The sequence below is a fragment of the Oncorhynchus mykiss genome, chromosome 2, assembly GCF_013265735.2.
Source record: "Oncorhynchus mykiss isolate Arlee chromosome 2, USDA_OmykA_1.1, whole genome shotgun sequence".
Lineage (NCBI taxonomy): Eukaryota > Metazoa > Chordata > Actinopteri > Salmoniformes > Salmonidae > Oncorhynchus > Oncorhynchus mykiss.
The window spans coordinates 25,040,196-25,059,878 of NC_048566.1; the positions used below are offsets into that span (position 1 = coordinate 25,040,196).

The 19,683-nt window shown below is 44.0% G+C and overlaps 1 protein-coding gene across 2 annotated transcripts in view; it reads right to left on the reverse strand.

The window, feature by feature from the left end:
• The window catches only part of LOC110538828 (glutamate receptor ionotropic, kainate 2), a 247,678-nt gene that overhangs the window by 177,290 nt on the left and 50,705 nt on the right, over positions 1 to 19,683 (reverse strand). The window lies entirely within an intron of this gene.

Consider the following 19,683-nt stretch of genomic DNA (forward strand, 5'->3'; position numbering starts at 1 on the left):
TGTACACATATACACTTGTACACATATACACTTGTACACATATACACTTGTACGCATATACACTTGTACACATATACACTTGTACACTTGTACGCATATACACTTGTACACATATACACTTGTACACATATACACTTGTACGCATATACACTTGTACACTTGTACACATATACAATTGTACGCATATACACTTGTACACATATACACTTGTACACTTGTACGCATATACACTTGTACACATATACACTTGTACGCATATACACTTGTACGCATATACACTTGTACACTTGTACGCATATACACTTGTACACATATACACTTGTACACATATACACTTGTACACATATACACTTGTACACATATACACTTGTACACATATACACTTGTACACTTGTACGCATATACACTTGTACACATATACACTTGTACACATATACACTTGTACACATATACACTTGTACACATATACACTTGTACACTTGTACGCATATACACTTGTACACATATACACTTTTGTACGCATATACACTTGTACACTTGTACGCATATACACTTGTACGCATATACACTTGTACACATATACACTTGTACGCATATACACTTGTACACATATACACTTGTACACTTGTACGCATATACACTTGTACACATATACACTTGTACACATATACACTTGTACGCATATACACTTGTACACATATACACTTGTACACTTGTACGCATATACACTTGTACACATATACACTTGTACGCATATACACTTGTACACATATACACTTGTACGCATATACACTTGTACACTTGTACGCATATACACTTGTACGCATATACACTTGTACACATATACACTTGTACACATATACACTTGTACACATATACACTTGTACACATATACACTTGTACACATATACACTTGTACACTTGTACGCATATACACTTGTACACATATACACTTGTACACATATACACTTGTACACATATACACTTGTACGCATATACACTTGTACGCATATACACTTGTACACATATACACTTGTACACATATACACTTGTACACATATACACTTGTACGCATATACACTTGTACACATATACACTTGTACACTTGTACGCATATACACTTGTACACATATACACTTGTACACATATACACTTGTACGCATATACACTTGTACACTTGTACACATATACAATTGTACGCATATACACTTGTACACATATACACTTGTACACTTGTACGCATATACACTTGTACACATATACACTTGTACGCATATACACTTGTACGCATATACACTTGTACACTTGTACGCATATACACTTGTACACATATACACTTGTACACATATACACTTGTACACATATACACTTGTACACATATACACTTGTACACTTGTACGCATATACACTTGTACACATATACACTTGTACACATATACACTTGTACACATATACACTTGTACACATATACACTTGTACACTTGTACGCATATACACTTGTACACATATACACTTTTGTACGCATATACACTTGTACACTTGTACGCATATACACTTGTACGCATATACACTTGTACACATATACACTTGTACGCATATACACTTGTACACATATACACTTGTACACTTGTACGCATATACACTTGTACACATATACACTTGTACACATATACACTTGTACGCATATACACTTGTACACATATACACTTGTACACTTGTACGCATATACACTTGTACACATATACACTTGTACACATATACACTTGTACACATATACACTTGTACGCATATACACTTGTACGCATATACACTTGTACACATATACACTTGTACACATATACACTTGTACACATATACACTTGTACGCATATACACTTGTACACATATACACTTGTACACTTGTACGCATATACACTTGTACACATATACACTTGTACACATATACACTTGTACGCATATACACTTGTACACTTGTACACATATACAATTGTACGCATATACACTTGTACACATATACACTTGTACACTTGTACGCATATACACTTGTACACATATACACTTGTACGCATATACACTTGTACGCATATACACTTGTACACTTGTACGCATATACACTTGTACACATATACACTTGTACACATATACACTTGTACACATATACACTTGTACACATATACACTTGTACACATATACACTTGTACACTTGTACGCATATACACTTGTACACATATACACTTGTACACATATACACTTGTACACATATACACTTGTACACATATACACTTGTACACTTGTACGCATATACACTTGTACACATATACACTTTTGTACGCATATACACTTGTACACTTGTACGCATATACACTTGTACGCATATACACTTGTACACATATACACTTGTACGCATATACACTTGTACACATATACACTTGTACACTTGTACGCATATACACTTGTACACATATACACTTGTACACATATACACTTGTACGCATATACACTTGTACACATATACACTTGTACACTTGTACGCATATACACTTGTACACTTGTACGCATATACACTTGTACACATATACACTTGTACGCATATACACTTGTACACATATACACTTGTACACTTGTACGCATATACACTTGTACACATATACACTTGTACACATATACACTTGTACGCATATACACTTGTACACATGTACACTTGTACGCATATACACTTGTACGCATATACACTTGTACACATATACACTTGTACGCATATACACTTGTACACATATACACTTGTACACATATACACTTGTACACATATACACTTGTGTGTGATTATGCTGTTCTGTCTTTTACTCATAATTCAACAATCTCTTAATTTAAATAGAAAGGATAATCAAATACAATTCACAAAATATAGAAAAGATATTGAAAATATAATTCCATCAAGTTCGTCGAGACCTTACTATTGACAATAAAATGAGTCAGATATTTTGCACATCACATCAGCTGGGGATACTTGTTTACTCAGGCTATGGGGGTACTTTTAACACTGACACATGACTGAAGCGAAAGCTTTCAGACACGTTAAGGCTTGGACAGTTTCCAACAGGAATCTGATCCAGGGGGATGTACTACTGTAAGAGAAACTCCTGTAATGTACTGTAGAGTGATGCACTCTCTTCAGAAAGACTGGAGTGGAAAGTGTGTTTAAAAGTGCCGGCTGTATAGCCAACGGCCCTCCAGTGAATTCATCTGACAGCCAACAGATGAATGGCTGCCGAAGAGGTTTGGGAGGGGAGGGGGTGGAACTGTTAGATCAATGTGCCCTGATTGGCTAGCGGATCAATCAATCAAGCCCTTGTGGAGCGCTGGAGCACAACGGCGGGAGATTTAAGTGTTTTGTTTGGCCTGCCCTGTTGGTTCACAGTCTGTCTGTCTGTCTGTCTGTCTGTCTGTCTGTCTGTCTGTCTGTCTGTCTGTCTGTCTGTCTGTCTGTCTGTCTGTCTGTCTGTCTGTCTGTCTGTGTCTGTCTGTCTGTCTGTCTGTCTGTCTGTCTGTAGAAGCTGTCAGTAGAGTTTATGGTTTATTTACAGCAACACAACAGAGGACTGGGACACTTGCAGAAGCAGCAACTAAACAGAGGACCGGGACACTTGCAGAAGCAGTAACTAAACAGAGGACTGGGACACTTGCAGAAGCAGTAACTAAACAGAGGACCGGGACACTTGCAGAAGCAGCAACTAAACAGAGGACTGGGACACTTGCAGAAGCAGTAACTAAACAGAGGACTGGGACACTTGCAGAAGCAGTAACTAAACAGAGGACTGGGACACTTGCAGAAGCAGCAACTAAACAGAGGACCGGGACACTTGCAGAATCAGTAACTAAACAGAGGACTGGGACACTTGCAGAAGCAGCAACTAAACAGAGGACCAGGACACTTGTAGAAGCAGCAACTAAACAGAGGACCGGGACACTTGCAGAAGCAGCAACTAAACAGAGGACTGGGACACTTGCAGAAGCAGTAACTAAACAGAGGACTGGGACACTTGCAGAAGCAGCAACTAAACAGAGGACTGGGACACTTGCAGAAGCAGTAACTAAACAGAGGACTGGGACACTTGAAGAAGCAGTAACTAAACAGAGGACCGGGACACTTGCAGAAGCAGTAACTAAACAGAGGACTGGGACACTTGAAGAAGCAGTAACTAAACAGAGGACTGGGACACTTGCAGAAGCAGTAACAAGACACGACTCAAGAAAAGTTTCTCTCCTCTCTCTCACTAGTATTCTTCTCGTGGGAAAGCTATATTTTGAATGCCATAATGATTTGGAGAAAATTAATAAGCATCAGTTAATCGGGATGTACTATAATTGGAAGCCAGAGCACTCGCAATCTATCTGTTCAGGTGAGAGATGCACCGTTTCTCGCTGAGAAGAGAATGTCTCTGTGGCTCAATTGAAAGAAAGAGGAGAGAGGAGAAGTGAGTGAATGACTAAACGACCGACCGACCATGTGAATGTGAAAGAAGAAGATGAATCAGGTAGAACAGATTAATGTGAAGACGTGACAGAGGGAGTAGGTGATGAATATGTGTAATGTGTAACTCCTATGTACTACAGGATACGATAAGTATGCATTCACATGAAAAATGTGAGCAATGTAGAAAGCAGATTGAACTGAAGGTCAATGTATGAGTACCATACATACAGTACTGATGAATTGAATGAAGTGGTATAGGTATGGTATAGGTGGGTGAAAGGTTAACGCAATGACATTGAATATTCATAGTATAATACGATTACAAGGGATAATGAGTGTATGAGTAGGTACAGGTGTAGTGTGAATATGACAATGAGGAAGCTAGTCTAAATGAGATTGTGGGGATGAATGTAAGAGTGTATGGTCAGCAGTGAAGGGGTAGATAGGAGAACAGGTAGGTTAAGTAAGGCCTATGTAAAAGGCTGGCCCCATTTTCATACACAAAAATCATGTAGTGTACTCTTAGAGGGCTTTCATTGAATTTTGACATCCAGATAATAACAGTGACATATTGAGTTCCACCCAGCGAGTAGCTTGTCCCCCTGCTGACTGGTGGCTTGTAAGGTTCTTTGATTTGATACTATAAGCCCATAGATCCACAGAGCTTACAGCAGAGATCTGATATCCACCACAGAGGTGACAGCTCTCATAATACCTGACGAAGAGGAAATAGGAGCAAAATCACCATAATGTTGATCCCCAGTCAGAGGTCACAAAGAGTCATGGGCTTTGAGACACCGTTGGAGACAGGGACACAAGCATAGGGTGGGAGGTAGAGGGGATTTGGGAGATTATCTGAGGCTGGTGTAGTGGCTGTGTGTGTGTGTGTGTGTGTGTGTGTGTGTGTGTGTCTGTGTGTGTGTGTGTGTGTGTGTGTGTGTGTGTGTGTGTGTGTGTGTGTGTGTGTGTGTGTGTGTGTGTGTGTGTGTGTGTGTGTGTGTGTGTGTGTGTGCCTGCGTATTGAACCAAGAGGGATATCCCCTGGGGCACGCTATGCAGACCGGTTCAGCACAGATCCCAGAACAGCTCAGTCCCAGAACAGATCCCAAACCAAAACCTCAAGCTATAGTTTGTCACAAAAAACATGTACCATGGTTTGAGTCGCCACATCTGAGGCTGTATCCTGCTGCTGAAGGCACCACGGTATTGTAGACCTACACTACCAGTCAAAAGTTTTAAAACACCTACTCGTTCAAGGGTTTTTCTTCATTTTTTTCTATTTTCTATATTGTAGAATAATAGTGGACATTAAAACTATGAAATAACACATATGGAATCATGTAGTAACCAAAAAAGTGTTAAACATATCAAAATATATTTTATATTTGAGATTCTTCAAATAGCCACCTTTTGCCTTGATGACAGCTTTGAACACCCTGATCTTAACATTGGAGAATGGATCAGTGTGGGAACTGGAGAATGCCCTGTCCCTCTCAGCTGGTGACATGTGTTCTGTGATCAGACCACTGGGTCTTCCTCTGCCCATACATCCATCAAAACCCATTACTATTAACACCCCTAATTAATGATCAATGGGGTCTTCAACATCCCTGAATTATTAATACAACAAGGATACCAGTGCCGCGATCAATGTCATCACACCATCCACATTTTTCTGTGCCAAGAAGAGTGTATAGCCTCGTTTAAATCTCAGTAAGCATGTTTGGCCACATTATAAGGCAACATAATGACAGAAGTGGACAAAGGAGAATTCATCATTCTCTTGCAGCAATATGAAAACCAAATAGAGATGAATGATAGTGAAATTCATATTTCTTAGCTGATCAATCAGCTTTGATAGGAAATCGCTAAGCTCTCCAAAAGCTGATCAATATTGTCACTGAGTTGCCTCTAACCAAATACTGGTAATAGAATTCCAACTTCACAATGAGTCTGCATCAGAGGAGTCTGGAGGCTGTTAGGAGGAGCTATAGGAGGACGGGCTCATGGATGAAATGGAATGGTACCAAACACACCAAGCATGTGGAAACCACTTTTGACTCTGTTCCATTAATTCCATTCCAACCATTACAGTGACCTGTCCTATTGCTCCTCCCACCAGCCTCCTCTGGTCTGCACCTTGTTTGTTTCCTTTAGAAGGGATGCATCAGCATCAACTCCTGTAGACTAAGTCAATCATATCTTTGGGCCAAACTGATACTACTTTGGAAAGTCAATATACGGTATACTGAACAAAAATGTAAACGCAACACGCAACAATTTCAACGATTTTACAGTTACAGTTTATATAAGGAAATACGTCAATTGAAATACATTCCTTAGGCACTAATCTACGGATTTCACATGGCTGGGAATACAGATATGCATCTGCTGGTCACAGACGCCTTGAAAAAAAGGTAGATCCGAAAACCAGTCAGTATCTGGTGTGACCATTTGCCTCATGCAGCGCAACACATCTCCTTCATAGAGTTGATCAGGCTGTTGTTTGTGGCCTGTGGAATGTTGTCCCACTACTCTTCAATCGCTGTTAGAAGTTGCAGGATATAGGAGGGAAATGGAACACACTGTCGTACACGTTGATCCAGAGCATCCCAAACGTGCTCAATGTCTGGCGAGTATACAGGCCATGGAAGAACTGGGACATTTCTTCCAGGCCGTGCACTGTCATGCTGAAACATGAGGTGATGGTGGCTGATGAAATCCACAACAATGGGATCTCATCACGGTATCTCTGTGCATTCAAATTGCCAGAGATAAAATGTAATTGTGTTGGTTGTCCGTAGCTTATGCCTGCCCATACCATAACCCCACCGCCACCATGGGGCACTCGTTGACATCAGCAAACCACTCACCCACACAACGCCATACACGTGGTCTGCAGCTGTGAGGCCGGTTGGACTCCCACTAAATTCTTTAAAACGACGTTGGAGGCGGCTTATGGTAGAAAAATGAACATTCAATTCTCTGGCAACAGCTTTGGTGGACATTCCAGCAGTCAACATGCCAATTGCGCGCTCCCTCAAAACTTAAGACCTCTTCGGTATTGTGCTGTGACAAAACTGCACATTTTACTGTGGCCTTTTTCTGTCCCCAGCATTGTGTTGTGCACCTGTGTATTGATCATGTAGTTTAATCAGCTTCTTGATATGCCACATCTGTCAGGTGGATGCATTATCATGGCAAAGGAGAAATGCTCACTAACAGGAATGTAAACAAATTTGTGCACAGAATTTGAGAGAAATAAGCTTTTTTGTCCGTATGGAACATTTCTGGGACCAACACTTTACATGTTGCGTTTATATTTTTGTTCAGTGTATAATCAACGGGCTCTGTCACAGCCAGCCATCTCCTGCAGCCTAACGTAGCAGGTGTAAAATAAACCCCTGAGACGGGTCCCCACATCCGGTTTCAGGGGAAAGGGAAGCTAGGTTGAAGATACTGGAGCCCTGAAAACTGGACGTTTACGGTTTTCTGAGAACCCCGCTGAGTGTGCCTGCAGCCAAATATAAATATGACACAGGCTGCGTAGAGGGATAAGATAGATAGTGCTTATCGTGCAAGTTTAGGGTGACCACAAAAAGTTGCTACAACAATGAGTGTATTAGCACTGTAATTAGAAAAAAGTCTAGACCTGTTTGCCTGAGTCTCACTGAATGCCTAGAATAGACTTAGCCTCAATCACCCTCACTAAATGAGTCTGACATGGCACACTAATCCCTATACCAGCATCCTATTTTCACAGGTCTCTGATCAAAAGTAGTATACTAGATAGGGGATAGGGTGCCATATAATTTCAGAGTATTGCTACTCTTCTGTACCAAAGCTTGTTTGTTTATCACTTTTTCCTATAAAAGCTCATCTTTGTCCATTTGAGGATAGAATGAATATATCACCATCAGTACATTAGTTTTAATCAGAATTTAATTTCCCTTCGTTTGCTTGAACACGTGAATAAAAACAAAACACTCCATATTAAAGCAGTCTTATCTTTTTTAATACCTTGTGCCGGTCTGAAATCAATTGCTACACTTGGCAAGCATGTGTGTTGTTGGGCTGCGGAGAGGAGCGGAGAGCCGGAGAGGCTATCTTTGATGAATGTGCTCAGTAATCCAGTCAATTGGTAGCATTAATAATGTTTGGTTTGCTAAAATAGCGATTGTAGCCGCCCAACCGTTGCTGCTTCAGGGCTGTGGGGCCCTGCACACATTGAGCTGAGGGACTCAACAAGACTACAGGCTTTAAAGCTCAGCACAACACACATAGTTCAAAGATACATAATGAAAGAGTGTGTGTGTGTGTGTGTGTGTGTGTGTGTGTGTGTGTGTGTGTGTGTGTGTGTGTGTGTGTGTGTGTGTGTGTGTGTGTGTGTGTGTTTTTGGTTTCTGACTCACATTGATGTTATCACAAGTTGCAACACTGGACTTTTTACAGCTTAGCAAATGTGCTCATGAATGATAACAAAAAGTGTTCTGGCAAATATGCAGAACTACCCACAGTGTCACAGTCGTGGCTTCTAACAGTAAACGACTGCATTGCAAATTGCCAACATACTCATCCTGCTGAGTTGAAAGGGTATAAGAAGTAAAAGGGCAGAGAAACACCTGGATCTGATTCCCATTACTGGTTTACCAAGAGGAGAACGTTAAACGTCAAGATGGTCTCTGTCCTTTCCTCTAACCTCCTCCTCTCAGTGAGTTGCTGTGCCAATGTGTCTTTCAGCCTGATCCCTCTCAGTGACTTGAATAAAGAGCCTATCTAATCCTCACACGCATTCGCACACGCACACACAAACCAGGAAACGCCTAATGCCTGTCTCCTCTCAGACTGGTCATGACAGGCCAACCAGAGTAAAGATGAAACATCATCTATCTCAATTTCCTCTCAGAGAAAAAAAAAAACAGAGGGGAAATTAATAGGAAATCCAGCTTCAGCTCGTTGCTTGTTTTGGTGGAGTGACAATTATTTATGGGGAAAAATAAGATAGACCACTATAACCACCCTCATACACACACACACACACACACACACACACACACACACACGCACACACACCTCCTTTCCGTCTCCCTCCGATGTTGACAGTTTGATGGCGATCAGTGTCAGAATAGCAGTGCAGCAGAACGAGAAGTGTAGCATGACGCGCTCCCAGAGCATGTTCCATCTTTATCACAGCTGGGGTGTAACAGACAGAGGGAGGGAGGGAGGGAGGGAGGCCTGTGGAACTGAACTGTCTCACATACCTGAGGTAGTTACACTGCAAAGGAAACATTTTATTATTTTCAGGCATAAATGTAGAGCTTGTTGTAAAACTATGAATCTAAGAAATATTTCCTTACAGAGGAAGAGGGAACAATAATATCACCAGGAGAGGGACTGCTGGCATTTCAAAATGTCTGTACAACGACTGTGCCCGAAAAACGTGAAACACTGTTTTTCTGTTATCTTCTCTGTTCTGTGTGTTCAGAACAATTTGTTCATTTTCAAGATCAACAGCAGAACTGTTGTGTACTGTATGTACTATGGGGATATGTCGGCCTGCCTGCCTGCCTGCCTGCCTGCCTGCCTGCCTGCCTGCCTGCCTGCCTGCCTGTCTGTCTGTCTGTCTGTCTGTCTGTCTGTCTGTCGGCCTGTCTGTCTGTCTGTCTGTCTGTCTGTCTGTCGGCCTGTCTGTCTGCCTGCCTGAGGTGGAGAATTGAAGATGTTGCACTGACTGACTGAAAGCCACCAGACTGACAACAGAACAGTGTCATTTATGGTACCAGGTCTATCCTTTATTCAAACCTTTGCTGTCGCCATCACTCCATTTCTCTCCTTCCCTACTATATATATCTCCCTAAGCCCTCTTCCCTCCCCATTCTCTCTCTCTCTCATTCTCTTTCTCTCTCTCTCCTTCTTTTCTTTGTCTTTCTTCAAAATACCATGATAAATGGTAGATGTTAGATTAATATAATGCTAACATGGAAAATGGTGTAGTGTTCAATCTATTTTCTTTTTTTTGGTTGATAGAAAGATAGAACAGAGTTGAGTACTCTGCTGGACACTTTCCCAAATGTCAGTGCATCTTAGCCGTTGTCAAGCACTCCCAGACCCACAAATGTCAGCCTCTCCTCAGCACCAGAGCTATTGTGAACCACTCACACAGCTGGAAATGTCAATGATTCCCCTGACATATATACAAGAGAGAGATTAAGATCTTTGGGAGCAAGAGAGGGACTTCCAACACACCTTCCAACCCAGTATCTATAGATCTATTTTACAGTGTAGTACTGGTCACATCACCCCTTCCTGGACAACTCCTCCACAGTATACAAGCCCCTACAAGCCTGTGACCCATGTCATACGACATACAGTATGTATGTGCCCTTGTGACAGAAGTCACATAGATGTGTATAATTAATTGGAATTGGAATTTACTTCCTGAATTGACTAAATTGAAATGGCATTCACCCCAACCGTGTTCGGCCCTTTACTGCCCAGTAAAGAATTAGAGTCACAAGATCACCACAATAAACCTGTACAGATGTGGTACCCTGTAACTAGAGAGAATTGTGCCAAAGCTCAGACTATGACCCAAATTCTATCAATTCCACATTCAGAACAGCACATTTCAGGTTCACTCAGAATGTTTACCCTGCATTTCAAGGACAGGTGTGGTTTCTGGACAATATCCAGAGACGTCCTCTAAAGGAATAGCTTGCAGGGTGCCTCGGTTCTAACTCAGTTAACACCTTTGATAAACCTGGGGCCTAAAGACTCAATACCAACCGTGACTCATACCCCATAGTCACACACAGGAACACATCTGAGGAGTACAGAGCTGTACACACATAGACACACGCACACGCACACGTCACACACACGTCTCACACACACACCACAGCTGTAACACCAGCCAACATTCCAGAGAGGACAATCATACAGTAGAGGACAACCTAAAAATGACACTCAGATATACACACACAAACACACACACACACACACACACACACACACACACACACACACACACACACACACACACACACACACACACACACACACACACACACACACACACACACACACACACACACACACACACACAACCGCTCTCTCTTAGTTTCACAAACATCTAAACGCTCTTTTCTACATCAACAGTTAATTTCCCCTCTGCTGAGGTGAGAATTGGATTGATGTACTATAAGGGGTTACTACTCTGCTCTCTCTCTCCATCTCTCATCTGTCTTAGGAGAGGATACAGTTTGTTGATAGAGCAGAGAGTCTATCTTATTATTTCTCACTTATTCCATCTCCTTTCTCTCTCTCTCACCTCTCTTCTCCCTCTCCCTCTCCCTTCTCCCTCTCTCTCACTCTCCCTTCTCCCTCTCCCTTCTCCCAGGGCTCCCGAGTGGCGCAGAGGTCTAAGGCACTGCATCTCAGTTCTTGAAGCGTCACAAATAGACACCCTGGTTCGATTCCAGGCTGTATCACAACCGGCCGTGATTGGGAGTCCCATAGAGTGAAGCACAATTGGCCCAGCGTCGTCCAGGTTTGGCCGGTGCAGGCAGTCATTGTAAATGAAATCAAATTCTTAGCTGACGTGCCTAGTTAAATAAAGGTTAACAATCCCTTCAGTTTAACTCACCCACATTGGGCCAATTCTCCAAGCAGCACTCAACGTACTGCTCCTCTCCTCTTTTATTTTTTAATGAGGAGCTTTTCTTTTGAACTTGGCTGTGCCGTATTGATTTTCCAGTGCTCAGACGAGTGCATGCGTGATATTATCTCCGGCAGGCGCGCGGAGGAAGGGGTTGGTTGGCGTTTTCCCCACTGAATGTGATTGTCTCTCATTTCTCTAACGCGATGCCCCCTGACCCCTGCATTGTGCGCTGATCCTGGTCCGTTTAAGAGATCAGCCCATGCTCTGATGAGATACGAGCGTCTCACCAGCCCAGCCCATTAACTGTTACAAAGAAGGGTTAGGCCAATGATAGGCCTCTTATTTCTCTCTCTCTTTCTCTCTGTCTATCTTTCGTTCTCGTTCTCTTTCTGTCCTCCTCTTTCTCTCTCCAGCTATTTCTCACTCTCTCTCCCTCTTCTTTCACCCCTCCCGCTCTCTCCTCCCCCCTCTTTCCTTCTTGTGATAAAGATTAATTAAGGCATGCATTTCCTACGGTCTCCTCTCAGCAGCGGTCTGTCCATAAAGTCTGTGGGCCGTAATGGGATCAATAGGAGATCTTTAATGCTGGGGAAAGGGTTGTTCAGGTCAGATGACTTTTAGATCGTACAATGCCCCCTCTCTACACTCTCTCTCCTCCACCCTGAGCCACACACACCTTTATCTCCTCCTTCCTCTCCTCCTCCCTCTCCTCCTTCTTCTTCTCCTCCTCCCTTTCCTCCTTCTTCTCCTCCTCCCTCTCCTCCTCCCTCTCCTCCTTCTTCTCCTTCTCCCTCTCCTCCTCCCTCTCCTCCTCCTCTCCTCCTCCCTCTCCTCCTTCTTCTCCTCCTTCTCCTCCTCCCTCTCCTCTTCCTTCTTCTCCTTCTCCCTCTCCTCCTCCCTCTCCTCCTCCTCTCCTCCTCCCTCCCTATCCTCCTTCTTCTCCTCCTTCTCCTCCTCCTCTCCTCCTTCCTCTCCTCCTCCCTCTCCTTCTTCTCCTCTTCCTCATTCTTCTCCTCCTCCCTCCTCCTCCTTCTCCTCCTTCTCCTCCTCCCTCTCCTCCTTCCACTCCTCCCTCTCCTCCTCCCTTCCTCTCCTCCTCCCTTCCTCTCCTCCCTTCCTCTCCTTCTCCCTCTCCTCGTTCCTCTCCTCTTCCTATTCTCTATCCTCTAGGGAATTATTCTCAGCACATTTGTCATCTTGTTCAGAATTCATTTTCGGGTGAATTGCGGCCAGGACCCTATTCATTAATTTGAATATTTTGAAAGGTGAAGGGGAAAATTAACATGTGGAGTCTTTTTTTGTAAAGATATGAGGTACGGCTTTGGTAACGAATCTAGAATGAGCATTTTCCACTTCCTTCATGAAATTGTAGACGGTGTGTTTGAACGGAAAGAGCTGCAGAACACGTATTATAGATAATGAGAAACCAAAAGGGGAGCAAATCAAATTGACAGAAATTCTATTTTCTGGAAGGAGAAAACAGAAGCGTTAAGTGTGTGCTGAATTCTAATGTCAAGCTGAGATTGCTGAGATAGTGGAGAGAGCTCAGTGCCGTCAGCATAGTGATAACACATGAATACAGGAAGCTTGACTTTTTAAAACAAATCTCCCAACGGAAGTATAATTTGTCTCCGGCTGTTCTCAGGGAAACACGGCTAGAGAACCTGGTCACAGTGTGTGCTTGCGTGAGTGGTTGCGTGCTTGTGTATGTGTGTGTGTGTGTGTATGTGTGATAGTATGTGTATGATTCAACAATAATAACACCATCATGTCTCCATGCAGGCAGCAGCATTCTCGTTGGTCCGAGGAGGAACTATCTGTTATTTTTAGACTTTGTATCTATAGGCTCCCTGGGCCGGGCTGAGCAAGCGAATAGTCCATGTCGGTGCTTTTTGACTAATGATCTCAGCTCAGCCACAAGGTCACAGCCAGGTGGGCTCCATGACAACGGCGGAGCCTTTATCAAATGGAACAGAGGGCAGGGCCGAGCTTGTCTCCTGGAAGGAAGGATCCAGAAGGTTCGAAGGGCTGCCTCCCAAATGACTCCCTGTTCCATTTATAGTGCACTACTATGACTATAGCCCACTATATAGGGAATAGGTCCTCTAGTGAAAAGTAGTACACTATATGTGGAATAGTGTGCGTATTTGGGAGGCAACCTGTGAATCTTTGAGACGAAACAAAGAGTGATGGATGTGGTGGAACGAGCAGGATAGCTGTCTCCGTAATGAGCATGTCCCTTGTGATTCTCTGACCGGGACAGAGTAGTAGTGACACGTTTAACCCCTTACCTACACGCACATACACACACTGCAGCTGAGTACCCCAGATGTGCCACATGTATAGAGACTGATAGCTGCCTAACTGAGATGAATCACCAATGGTATTTTCTATGCGTTTTAGACATTTGATGTTCTGTTTGTTTGGGCCTACTGGGCATGTGTGATCTTGCTCCTGCTCCCTCAGTCACCCCAGCACCATTTGTCAGATGCTATTTTCTCTGTAATTCAATGTATTGTGTATATTAATGCTGTTAAGGTGACACTGCCATTGTGGTTTCAGGCTATGGCACGGTGAATAGGTAAAGTGGGATTCTGGGTAATAGAATCATCTGAAGGTGATGTGTCTCAGACCTCTGGCCGTTACCACGGCGATCTCTGCTCTCTTCCTCTCCCTCTCTCCCTCCCCTCCCCTCCCCTCCCCTCCCCTCCCCTCCCTCCCTCCCTCTCTCTCCTCCCTAACCTCTCCTCCTTCCCCTCCCTCCCTCCCCTCCCTCCCTCTCCTCCCTCCACTCCCTCCCTCTCCTCCCTCCCCTCCCCTCCCTCCCCTCCCCTCCCTCTCCTCCATCCCCTCCCTCCACTTCTCCAAGACAGAAAAAGACAGTGTCGGTGTGTGCATGTATGCGCGCGTGTGAGTGAGTGTGTGAAATGTTGAGCTAGCTAATGGTTTCATTTGCAGAGAGGGATAGTGATGAGGCCTTGAAGGGGTTCATCCCAGCAGATGAGTTCCTCATAGTGCTGTATCATCATCACTGTATCCTTACAGCCTCCAGGAACATGGATCCACTGCTTATACCAACACAACACTACTGGGAACCTTTCAGCGCCATGGGGAACAGAGATATTGTCTGGGACTACTTGATAATTTACAACCAGCCATCTCCTTAAGCACTTCGAGTCTATGTCTCTGTCACAAATGGCACCCTATTCCCGATATAGTGCAATACTTTTTAAAAGTACACTACATGACCAAAAGTATGTGGACACCTGCTCGTCGAAAGTCTCATTCCAAAATCATATTAATATGGAGTTGGTCCGCCCATTACTGCTATAACAGCCTCTACTCTTCTGGGAAGACTTGCTGCGGGGACTTGCTTCCAGCAGCAGTAGTGATGTCAGGCACAGATGTTGAGCAATTAGGCCTGGCTCGCAGTCGGTGTTCCAATCCATCCCAAAGGTGTTCGATGGGGTTGAGGTCAGTGCTCTGTGCAGGCCAGTCAAGGTCTTTCACACCGATCTTGACAAACGATTTCTGTATGGACCTCGCTTTGTGCATGGGGGCATTGTTATGCTGAAACGGGAAAGGGCCATCCCCAAACTGTTGCCACAAAGTTGGAAGCAAAGAATCATCTAGAATGTCATTGTATGCTGTAGCTGGTACCACTTGCCGTGCGGTAGCAGTGAGAACAGTCTATGACTTGGGTAACTGGAGTCTGCTGCACAAACTACCCTCTGTAGTGCCTTATTGTCGGATGCCGAGCAGTTGCCATCCCAGGCGGTGATGCAACCGGTCAGGATGCTCTCGATGGTGCAGCTGCAGAACTCTTTGAGGACCTGGGGACCCATGCCAAATCTTTTTAGTCTCATGAGGGGGAAAAGGTTTTGTCGTGCCTTCTTCACGACTGTCTTGGTGTGTTTGGACCATGATAGTTTGTTGGTGATGTGGACACCAAGGAACTTGAAGCTCTCGACCTGCTCCACTACAGCCCCGTCGATGTTCATGTGGGCCTGTTCCGCCCTCTTTTTCCTGTCGTCCACGACCATCTCCTTTGTCTTGCTCACATTGAGGGAGAGCTTGTTGTCCTGTAATGTTTTCAAAACTGTTATAGTTACATGAATTATGGTTATTTCCAGGAATACACATTGGGTGACATCCTACCTGTCCTACAGAGCTTTGTAAAGATATGGACAGTTCTGTTGACCCCCTCATGCTTCATTAAACTATACTTCTAAGGAGGATTTGATTCAAACGTAAAACACACAATGAAAGACTAATTTAATAAGTGATCAAAATAGTATTTATGTGTGAGTGTTTTCATGTTTGAACATAACAGTCTGGCTCAGCCACAGAGAGAGAGAGCCTGGGAGGTCTGCTTGTAGGAAAATATGAAATATTAGCAACTCTACACAGAATAACTAAAAGGCCTGTGAAAATAAGTGGTGTCAGAAAAGTCTCTATAAATATTAGTGAAGGCTTTTTAAAAGCGGGTAATCACTTTCTCTTTGATGCATAATGCAGCTTATTTATTCAAACAGTCCTATGCGTTAGGAGAAAATTGCTCTGTTTGAGGGCTTTATATCTCTGGCTGCAGTTCGCTCAGAGACAAAGACGGTGTACTGGGGATACGTGATGGGAGCTGTGCTACTGTGCTGTGCTTAGGGAGGCGTCTGTCTGTGTTATTGTGTGTATGTGTATGTGTAAGTGTGTGTGTGTGTGTGTGTGTGTGTGTGCGCGCATGCATGTGCATGTGTGTGTGTGTGTGTGTGTGTGTGTGTGTGTGTGTGGCACTGTTAATGCGTGGGGGCTGCGCTGTTAATGGTGTCAGGGTGTCAGAGGGTACGGGAGGAAAGATGCATTTAACAGTCACATTACAGGGGCTAATTCACCAGCTCGCAGCAGTACTGCTGCCTCTTATTAAACTGAACACTCTGGAGGACTGAGATCAACATCAGAGCTCAGAGGAAAACACACACACTCATACACAGACGTGCACACACACACATACAGGCACGCACGAGCACGCACATACACCAAACGCACACACACTAAGGATTAAGGCAAGTGCAGATGTTCATTCACCACAACCCCTGCCTGAGTAGAGCACCTCACCCACACCCACCACAACCAACTCCTGCCTGAGTAGAGCATCTCACCCACACACACCGCAACCCCTGCCTGAGTAGAGCGCTTCACCCACACACACCACAACCAACCCCTGCCATGGTAGAGCACCTCACCCACACACACCACAACCAACCACTGCCTGAGTAGAGCGCTTCACCCACACACACCACAACCAACCCCTGCCATGGTAGAGCACCTCACCCACACACACCACAACCAACCCTTGCCTGAGTAGAGCACCTCACCCACACACACCACAACCCCTGCCTGAGTAGAGCACCTCACTCACACACACCACAACACCTGCCTGAGTAGAGCACCTCACCTACACACACCACAGCACCTGCCTGAGTAGAGCACCTCACCTACACACACCAAAACACCTGCCTGAGTAGAGCACCTCACCCACACACACCACAGCCCCTGCCTGAGTAGAGCACCTCACCCACACACACCACAACACCTGCCTGAGTAGAGAACCTCACCTACACACACCAAAACACCTGCCTGAGTAGAGCACCTCACCCACACACACCACAACACCTGCCTGAGTAGAGCACCTCACCTACACACAACATCTGCCTGAGTAGAGCACCTCACCTACACACACCACAACACCTGCCTGAGTAGAGCACCTCACCTACACAAACCACAACGCCTGCCTGAGTAGAGCACCTCACCTACACACACCAAAACACCTGCCTGAGTAGAGCACCTCACCCACACACACCACAACACCTGCCTGAGTAGAGCACCTCACCTACACACACCAAAACACCTGCCTGAGTAGAGCACCTCACCCACACACACCACAACACCTGCCTGAGTAGAGCACCTCACCCACACCAGCAGAAGGGGAGCTGTGTTTGCACTCCCACACAATCACGCCTGCACACACGTGACACAATCTCTCACACACTACACAGTCACAACTACTTTGACATACTCACACACTCCCACACACACTTTGCAGAGCCATGCAGGCACACACACACACACTCCTAGAGACATTCTATAGACACACATAAACCAGTCACAGCCATCTAAGAGGAGCATGTGTAAATATGAAGCAACAATGCTTTAGCTATGTGTAGTGCAGTGGGAGCCTTGGCTAAACAATATTGTGTTAAATCAAATCAAACCTTATTCGTCACATGCGCCGAATACAAGTGTAGACTTTACCGTGAAACGCTTACTTACAAGGAGAGTTAAGAAAATATTTACCAAGTAGACTAAAATAAAAAGTAATAATAAAAAGTAACACAATAAGAACAACAATAATGTGCGGGGGTACAGGTTAGTTGAGGTCATTTGTACATGTAGGTGGGGGTGAAGTGACTATGCATAGATAATAAATAGCGAGAAGCAGCAGGGGTCAATGTAAATTGTCCGGTGGCAATTGTATTAATTGTTCAGCAGTCTTATGACTGCTGTGAGGAGCATTTTGGTCCTAAACTTGGTGCTCAGGTACACAGCCTATTATATACAGTGCCTTGCGAAAGTATTCGGCCCCCTTGAACTTTGCGACCTTTTGCCACATTTCAGGCTTCAAACATAAAGATATAAAACTGTATTTTTTTGTGAAGAATCAACAACAAGTGGGACACAATCATGAAGTGGAACGACATTTATTGGATATTTTCTCTTACTTTTTAAAATAATCAAATACCTAAAATATTGGGTGTGCCAAATGATTCAGCTCCTTTACTTTCAGTGCAACAAACTCTCTCCAGAAGTTCAGTGAGGATCTCTGAATGATCCAATGTTGACCTAAATGACTAATGATGATAAATACAATCCACCTGTGTGTAACAAGTCTCCGTATAAATGCACCTGCACTGTGATAGTCTCAGAGGTCCGTTAAAAGCGCAGAGAGCATCATGAAGAACAAGGAACACACCAGGCAGGTCCGAGATACTGTTGTGAAGAAGTTTAAAGCCGGATTTGGATACAAAATGATTTCCCAAGCTTTAAACATCCCAAGGAGCACTGTGCAAGCGATAATATTGAAATGGAAGGAGTATCAGACCACTGCAAATCTACCAAGACCTGGCCGTCCCTCTAAACTTTCAGCTCATACAAGGAGAAGACTGATCAGAGATGCAGCCAAGAGGCCCATGATCACTCTGGATGAACTGCAGAGATCTACAGCTGAGGTGGGAGACTCTGTCCATAGGACAACAATCAGTCGTATATTGCACAAATCTGGCCTTTATGGAAGAGTGGCAAGAAGAAAGCCATTTCTTAAAGATATCCATAAAAAGTATCGTTTAAAGTTTGCCACAAGCCACCTGGGAGACACACCAAACATGTGGAAGAAGGTGCTCTGGTCAGATGAAACCAAAATTGAACTTTTCGGCAACAATGCAAAACGTTATGTTTGGCGTAAAAGCAACACAGCTGAACACACCTTCCCCACTGTCAA